General features: G+C 34.9%; 1 non-coding gene across 1 annotated transcript; it reads left to right on the top strand.

The window, feature by feature from the left end:
- The first annotated feature begins 2235 nt into the window (after positions 1 to 2235).
- On the top strand, positions 2236 to 2325 carry Trnal-uaa (transfer RNA leucine (anticodon UAA)). Its single transcript is given in 2 exon segments — positions 2236 to 2272; positions 2290 to 2325. It is a non-coding gene; the product is annotated as a tRNA-Leu (tRNA).
- Positions 2326 to 8476: the final 6151 nt, after the last annotated feature.

Raw genomic sequence — 8476 nt, 5'->3', positions numbered from 1 at the left:
GTTAAACGTTTAAATAGTACTGAATGTTCTCCCAATATTTGTGCCTTTGATATTGAAAAAGTAGTACCTGTTCTCCAAATATGTGTTCCTTTGATGTTCAAATGATAGTAGTAGCTCTCCTCCCATATGTGTGCCGTTGATCTTCAAACATTAGTGACTGTTCTCCCTTTTTGTTTGCCGTTGATATTGAAATAGTGGAGACTGTTCTCCAAATGTTATCTCAATATGCGTGCCGTTGATATTCAAATAGCAATACTCAGATAAACGCTTGATACTAATCGATGACTTTTGACAGGCATTTAATTATTTGTTAACAATCTACAAACAATAAATGTCACCTTCTGTTAAACGATGACATTAGTGGCATGCCTCCGCCTGTAAAGTGTGTATTGATTGACCGTCTTTCAGCCGCGGTAAATTAAAAGGTAACTGGAGACCACAGACAATTTTACTTGCTGTGAAACGAAGATGATTTATTAACTTAAGTGAAGTACACCGAGATGTTTATGGCAACAACGCACCGTAAATAACAAAAACGCACAATCGTATTTCATAAAACATAGGTATATGTTACACCGTCTGATCACTGCTTCGAACTGTAACCTTATATATACACACGCTCTTGCAATGAAACTATTGTACCTTTTACAAATATGCACAATGATACACGGTTGTAATCGTAGAAAGGATACCATTTAACATGATGTGCTAATATTTCAAGTAACAATAACGCATACCATTGTTAGAGAGATAATAATACATAAACCTCAATCTATAAATGCATCAATAATAAATCTTGAAATATCATATCAAAGGCCACGCGATGTTAGAAGAGAAATATTACTTTGTTATCATAGGCACTTGTTTCGAGATTTATTGAAAATACGTTATTACAATAGTTATGCAATCAAATGTAATTCTTAGTCCCTATTGTGAGACCTTTAACAGAGAATATTAAGAAATCTTATACAATACCGTTATCATTAAAGCCTTCAAGGCACACGTGTAAAGTAAACACGTCTACTCCAGCTTAGAGACCCAATATTAGCATGGGGTCATTTATTTATAGAAAGTAGCTTATTACCGAAACAGTGTCAAGAAGAATGACGCGTTTATTAGTTTAATTCAAGTATTAAAAGTCACAACAAAGATAGTCCCTTTACATTTACTTTCCTGGTTTGTTATCTAGAAAGTTTCCTATAATAAATAGTAATTGAATTTATATTAAATACTGTTGATAGTTAAAAAGGCGTCAACTATAACTTAAATTGAACTTCGTGAGCGGGGACATGCACCTATCATGAAAATGAAATGAACAGCAAAGAGGTAAAAGCATGTTATTTTACCCATGGATGCAAAACTCGATTTCAATGTTTTCATAAAATATTCATAACATGAACAATAACCATGTGAAATCATCCCTGCCAAGTCAAATCACAAATACAGATTTATCCATACTCAATCTGAATCGCTTTCAATGTCATAAGATGCGATCTATCATCAATCAAATGACGCTTACCTTAAACATTTGGAAATGCAGAGCCGTAAGTTAGTACCGGATATAGCGTCATGGAGATATTTCAGTTGCTAGTGGTAATTATGTATACTCGTATGTATAATCAGGTATGTGTATTATATGCATATTGATACAGATACCTGGTATAATATATTGTCCCAATAATGCATTCAAATAGAAAAGTGCATGTACCGGTATATTTTTATGTTTTATTGGCGTCGCCCTGGAGGGCGGCAACTAGTATGTAATGCATTTTTTCACTTATGGGAGGAGAAGTTATTTTACGGATCAATGTATATATTTTTGTTTTAAGAATATCTTGCATAGTGGTGATATTTTGTGTAATTTTGTAAATAAGTACTACATTTGTGCCTGTTACATTTATTACAACATGTTTTGCCAATAATGCAAAGCTAATTGTTTTAATTAATAACTGATCCACAACTGATCACAGGGGAAAGATCACAGGGACCGGGAAAATACGCGAAACTTTCTGTATAAAAACAAAACATAATCAAAATATATTTTTTCGTGTTTTTTCTTATTTGCTTATTTAGTGGAGAATCAATGTAGTACGATATTTGACGACCTATCGCGCAAGCAAGTTTATTGGAAGGCGTAGTGGTACGAAAACGTACAATGTATTAGTATATTAATAGACATATACTAACGATCGCTATACACAACTTCACCAAATAGCAGTACATGAGCGAATGTCAGCCGGAATAGCTCAGTTGGGAGAGCGTTAGACTTAAGTTGTTTACGCAACAGTCATCTAAAGGCCTCCGGTTCAATCCCGGGTTACGGCACGAGCGGAACAGTTCGGCGGCTGACATTTTTTTCAGTCAGGTTAAAAAATATGATAAAGCTTTATTTTATGCAGACATTTTAAAATCCATTTTACTACAATTGGACATTTTTATTAAAATTAATGGATGCAACGTGGTGACAACGTTAATTAAAATTTCTTATATCACTTAAATATCTTATAAAAAATACACGTGTTTTTATATTAACAAATAAATGCAAACAACACATCTATTATCCATGGTTTTTTATGGTTGTCTTTCATAGGCCTATCCCTACCACATATAGAGCGCGAAGCGCGACACGTATTATTGATTGTAAAACTGAGTTGCGATAAAGGAAGCAGCCGCTTATCAAGGAGGAGCTGTGTCCCAGCAACCCGTTATCCTAGAGTCAAGCAACCCTCGGAGTTTTTTTTAAGAACCACATATAGAGCGCGAAGCGCGACACGTATGTGGTATGTGCCCTTTAGCATTATCCGACCATTACGTTCATAGTTATCTGCCTTAGAAATTTTGAAATCCTTGTTCGAAGTCAAAAAGTTTCATCCGATTGTTCCCAAACTTTCAAAGGTTTTTAACCAATGAGGACCCAACCCAAACTCTATATGAGCAATATCGGACCATAAGTTCAGAATTATGTCTCTTTGAATTTAAAAATAAAAGTGAAAAACAGCTTGGTTAGATGAATATGTCAACATTTTTCATCAGATTCTTTCCAAACTTACAGTGTCTTCATATCAATGAGCATTTTTACCTCATTCAAATTGAGAAACATCGGGACAATAAGTCCAGATTTTTTTGTCTATTAAATTTGACAAAATAAACAAATTCCGCTTGTTTAAAAGATTTCACAACTTTTGTCTGAATCTTTCCAAACTTGTTAAGTGTTTTTATATCAGTATTACTCGAACCCTATTGAAAATGATGAATATCGGAGCAATAAATCTTTTATGATCTTTTACTGAATTTCAAAGTATTGTGAAATGCAGCTTCTTTATACAATTTACAGTTTTCATTCTCTTTTTTTTTCAAACTTTAACAGTGTTTTCATATCAATGAATACTCAACCCCTATCGTAAATGAGCAACGTAAGAATACGTTCAGAATCATCTCCCCTTGAAGTTGAGAAAAATATGAAATAACGCTTACAAGATGAAGCAGATTTTTTAAAACCTACACAGTTCTGTTCCATTAATGAAACTGCACACGGATACCAGTAAAAAAGAAACCAATGTAAATAAAATGAACTATGAAATATTTGGGAGTTACAACACAAAATCATAGATAATGGTTATTTGGGGGTTTTAACACAACATCATTAATAATGGTTATTTGGGGGTTATAACACAAAATCATAGATAATGGTTATACCCATATCTTTTCTATTTTGTTTAAAATAATCGGCCAATATATTAATATTTACAGTAGAAAACAAATCGTTCCATTTAACTTAATTGTGTGCCTTTTACACTAAAATTCCCGACGCCCTTTGATGCTTTGCATCAATACTTATCTTGTACATAACTACTGGCATAAGTTAAAAATGCATGTAAAACAACAACACAAACCCAATACAAACAAGCAAATTCGTTGAATTGATATGCCCCGCCAATATGCTTCTGGACACAAACGTTGGCTGGACGGATTGACAACGCCCTTGACCTCAATGTGTGACCTTGACCTTAGCACCTTGTAGTATGGATGTTGAATGTGAGCACCCCCAGATGATTGTGAACAACGATGGCAAGTTTTATGGCATAGTAATGGAATGACTAAATTATTAATAAGTCATCAAATTTGTGACCTTTGACCTCAATGTGTGACCTTGACCTTAGCTCCTAGGATTATGGGTGTTGAATGTGAAGCACTCAAAGATGATTGAGAACAAATATGGCACGTTGCATGGCTCTGGCTCATGTGTAAATGGAGATAAAGCTTTAAGCTTATATTTAAACGCATTTTTTTAAGATACAAAGGGCCATAAATCCGTTATTAACAGATGGTGTACAATGCCATTTGGCGTTCATCATCCTCTTACCCATATATATATACTCATATCATGTTTCAATGAAATCTGCCGAAGCACTTCCAAGATATGGCTCCGGACGGATGGACGGACGGAAAAACTGACGGACGTACAATGCCAAAACAATATCCCTCCGCCTATGGCGTGGGATAATAAAAGTAGGTTTCAAAATTAGACATAGTGTGTATAAGGAATAGATAGGTCGATTAAGGCTTTCAAAGAATACATACATATATATGCTTCAGATCCCCTTGTATACAAAGGTCGAGACTGTTAGGATGTGTGATTTAGCCTCGCACTGGGAAAACCGGGCTTATTTCATGTGCGTAAAACATCGTTTAAGATAACACTTTCCATTGAGGAAACTTTCATGGAATGTATTGTTTATAACATTTCCCTTCTTAAAGAATATCGAGTTGTGGCGTAAAGTATCGTCCCTGATAAGTGTGTGGTCACTGCACAGGCTAACATGGGGTGACAGTTTACACAAATACACTAAGCCCGGTTTTCCCAGAGCGAGGTTCAACTATATGTATATACCCGGTACATAAGAAGAGGTGAATACTTATGAGATATATTACTTCTTACGATAGCGTGACACTTACTGGCTGTAATAATGTGAACAGTAACCATGACAACTTTGCATGTCATGATGAAAATACCATCATGTAACACGCAAACGAGTTCATATCTTTATTTATGCCTTCCTTAAACAACTCAAATACAAATGGCCATATCCCACTAATTGAGCGTCACGTTCGATGTAGTGTAATTTGCATGAAATGAGTCCATATATTATGAGCCTAGCAGTTTACAGCAAGACTTTCGCAAAACAACTGTTTATCAACCGTGTGACCTATGCAAAGTAACATTTTTACATTTGCCTTATTGGACAACATTCTTCCATTGGCTCCATTTAAATGATGATAATGAGCATAAGCACCACAGTTTAACCGTAAGTTGACAAACAAAGGCAGTAAAGCAAATTAAACGAAACCCCCAAGACGCTTTTTAAGATGGCTCTATTAAGAGTTAACTAATTCTTCTCGTCTCCCTACTACTTAAGCAATGCTAGCATATTAGTTAACACTGTAAGTACCGATTAAATCAACTTGCCACATTCTACTGCCAAGAAAACGAAATCAGATTATCGTGTGCGAAGCTCTGTTTGTCTCATTACTTTAGGCCACAACAAATTGATGATGTGTTCTACGGATTTTAGCCAACCAGAAATTGAGCGAGCGAGCGAAATAAAAATACATTTATTTTCATTCGATTTTTTTAAAATCGCAGGCGAGCGAAAAGCGAAAAAAAAATTGTTTATATAAATTGATAGTATATTTTAACATCGCACATATATTGGTCTAATTTGAGTGCAAAAAAGAATAGTATACATTCTAGTATAATGACTAGTACTATTATATATTTATAACAAAAGCAGTACAACAATAAGAGGAAACAATATTTTAATAAAATCAATTTAAACAAGCAAATTTGTTGAATGGATATATCCCGCCAATATATTTCTGGACACAAAAGTTTTCTGGACGGTTGGACAACGCCAACGTGCATCATCCTCTTATCCATATATATAATCATACATACCAAGTTTCAATGAAATCCGCCAAAGCACTTCTAAGATATGGCTCCGGACAAAAAAAAGTATTATTTTAGGATACAAAGGACCATAACTCTATTATTTATAGATGGTGTACACTGCCATTTGGCGTGCATCATCCTCTTATCCATATATATATATATATACCCATACCAAGTTTCAATGAAATCCGCCAAAGCACTTCCAAAATATTGCTCCGGACACAAAAGTGCCGGACGGAAGAACGGAAAGACAGATGGACGGACAATGCCAAAACAACATCCCTCCGCCATAGGCGGGGGAAAAAACAACATACTTTTCCACGAAACATGCAATCACGTATGACTAGAATTAGCTTAAATCTTAAGGCAAAACAAATAAAATCTGTAGAAATAGAAGTAAAACTGGTAAAGACTAAACACGTATACTTTTAAAGTTAAAGCATTTGCTGTTAAATCCAATCCATGATTTTTCATTTTCAATCACAACATGTCAACACTAATACATCATATGAACATAATTTTGCTTTGTTGTCATTTTCAAACCAAAACAAAGTAGGAATGGTTGAAGGCCTAAATGAGTTCACTTGACTTTTTGCTTTATAACAAACTTCTTGGCGCGGCCGCCCCGCGTTTTTGCCTCTTTTCCAGAATGTCGACAAGACACACAAATTGGTCTGACTATGGAATATTTTGAATACAAATTTGCTACATATGCATTGCTGTCATCTAACAAACTGTCAGGAGTTCCACAGTGGATGCACACTGCCGGTAGGTAATGTCGACACTTGGCTGAGTAATAAGCTGTTTCCACCTCAGAGTTGCAGGTCATGCCTCTCCGAACATACAGGCAAGGTGCATCTTCTAACTGATCTACACAGATATACGACTGACATGTCTAGATTTTCTGCAAGAATTCCTCTTGCAAGAAAGTGAAATGTTATGGACCTTTTTCACAAAATGTAAAGTCATCATAATTTTCACTATTTCAACAGCAAAAATCTAGTGTCTTTTATAAAGATTACAAAATTTCCCAATGATGACATTTTTATTTTAGCAATACCACCTAGTTTGCCACAAATTTTTACCGCATTGACGCATTCTGGTGATATTTCGCATCCCGATGCAGATGCTGCTGCGAGGAACAAAGCACAAAAATCATCAGTAATGCGATGATTGCTTGCAACTGGCGGAAAAAATACGTTTCCGTTAACTTTTTCGCTGAAACAACGAGGCAGGAGGCAGACAGACGCCGTCATTCTTTTACCATAAACCAATCAATATAAGAAAGCGTTTTATCTCATCATCAGACGTGCATTGTCGAAATAAACAACTGTGGAATAAATGTTCCTCTATTTCGGCATTGCTGAAATAAAGCTGTCACGCGCGGCGGAGAATGGTCATATTACTCGGAATCAACTATAAAGTAATCATTTTTAGTAAAATCGAATCAGATTCAGCAAAACAAACAATTTTATACCAAGATGTAATATATTTTTAACAAATAATGCAACTCAAAAAAGCAAAAAAAAATATTTAGAAATATTAAGTGCGCGTACTCGTGACGTCATTATTAACACGTCATACGACACAATGCATGTTCTTTTACGCTAAAGCTGCTGTTGTTTAGTGGTTTTTTTCATTATTTCTTAAAAATCGGGGACGTAGAGGTATAATAAACAGAAAAACAGGTTAGCTACTGATCTTTTTGTAATGTATTAGGCTCGGCACGATTAAAATAATGAAACAATGTTTGCATAAAATAACTTTGGGATTTTCCGTGTAGTTCGATTTTCCTATTCTATTTTTAAAGAAATAATTTACGACTAAGAAAATTGATGGGATAAATCGAATACTAGGTCGGTGCCGAATAAAGCAAAGTTTATTTTGCTCGGCACGAAAATCTTAACCACTCGCCAAGGCTCGTGGTTCAGGTTTTCTAAGCCTCGCAAAATAAACTTTGCTTTATTCGGCACCGACCTAGTATTCTCTATATAACAGTCTATATCGTAAAATACGTGGGCTAAATTAAACTAAATCATTGAACGACTATGTGCGGAGCACAAATTGTTGCTGCGGGCGCAAAATAAAAATATATTTATTTCGTTTTAAGATTTTTAGGTGCGGGAAATCCATCGAACATGTAATCAAGTTGTTGTGGCCTTAATACACTGTTCTTGACTTTCACATTTGAATTCAGACCATGACCATCCAATTAGTAGATACCAACTGATTGCGAACCGCTTTATATAAAAATTTCTATTGAAACATCAACCATCAACAATACCGCTCGTTGCCATAGATACCAAATAAACGTATTTATTATCATTGATAGTAATTTATACCGACGTCTATTCGAATAACATTAATTTTAACCCTGAAACGAATACTATTTTGAGTATGTTTTAATAGACACATTTTTCCAATAAATTCATTTTTAACCAACTTAAATTGCTTTAATGACTTTCAAAATGTTCATGTAATACACATGAGTTGCCACTGTGTCAAATGACCATCCAAGGCGTTCTT

This window comes from Dreissena polymorpha, chromosome 12 (assembly GCF_020536995.1).
Source record: "Dreissena polymorpha isolate Duluth1 chromosome 12, UMN_Dpol_1.0, whole genome shotgun sequence".
Lineage (NCBI taxonomy): Eukaryota > Metazoa > Mollusca > Bivalvia > Myida > Dreissenidae > Dreissena > Dreissena polymorpha.
This window is presented reverse-complemented; position numbering and strand designations above follow the sequence as displayed.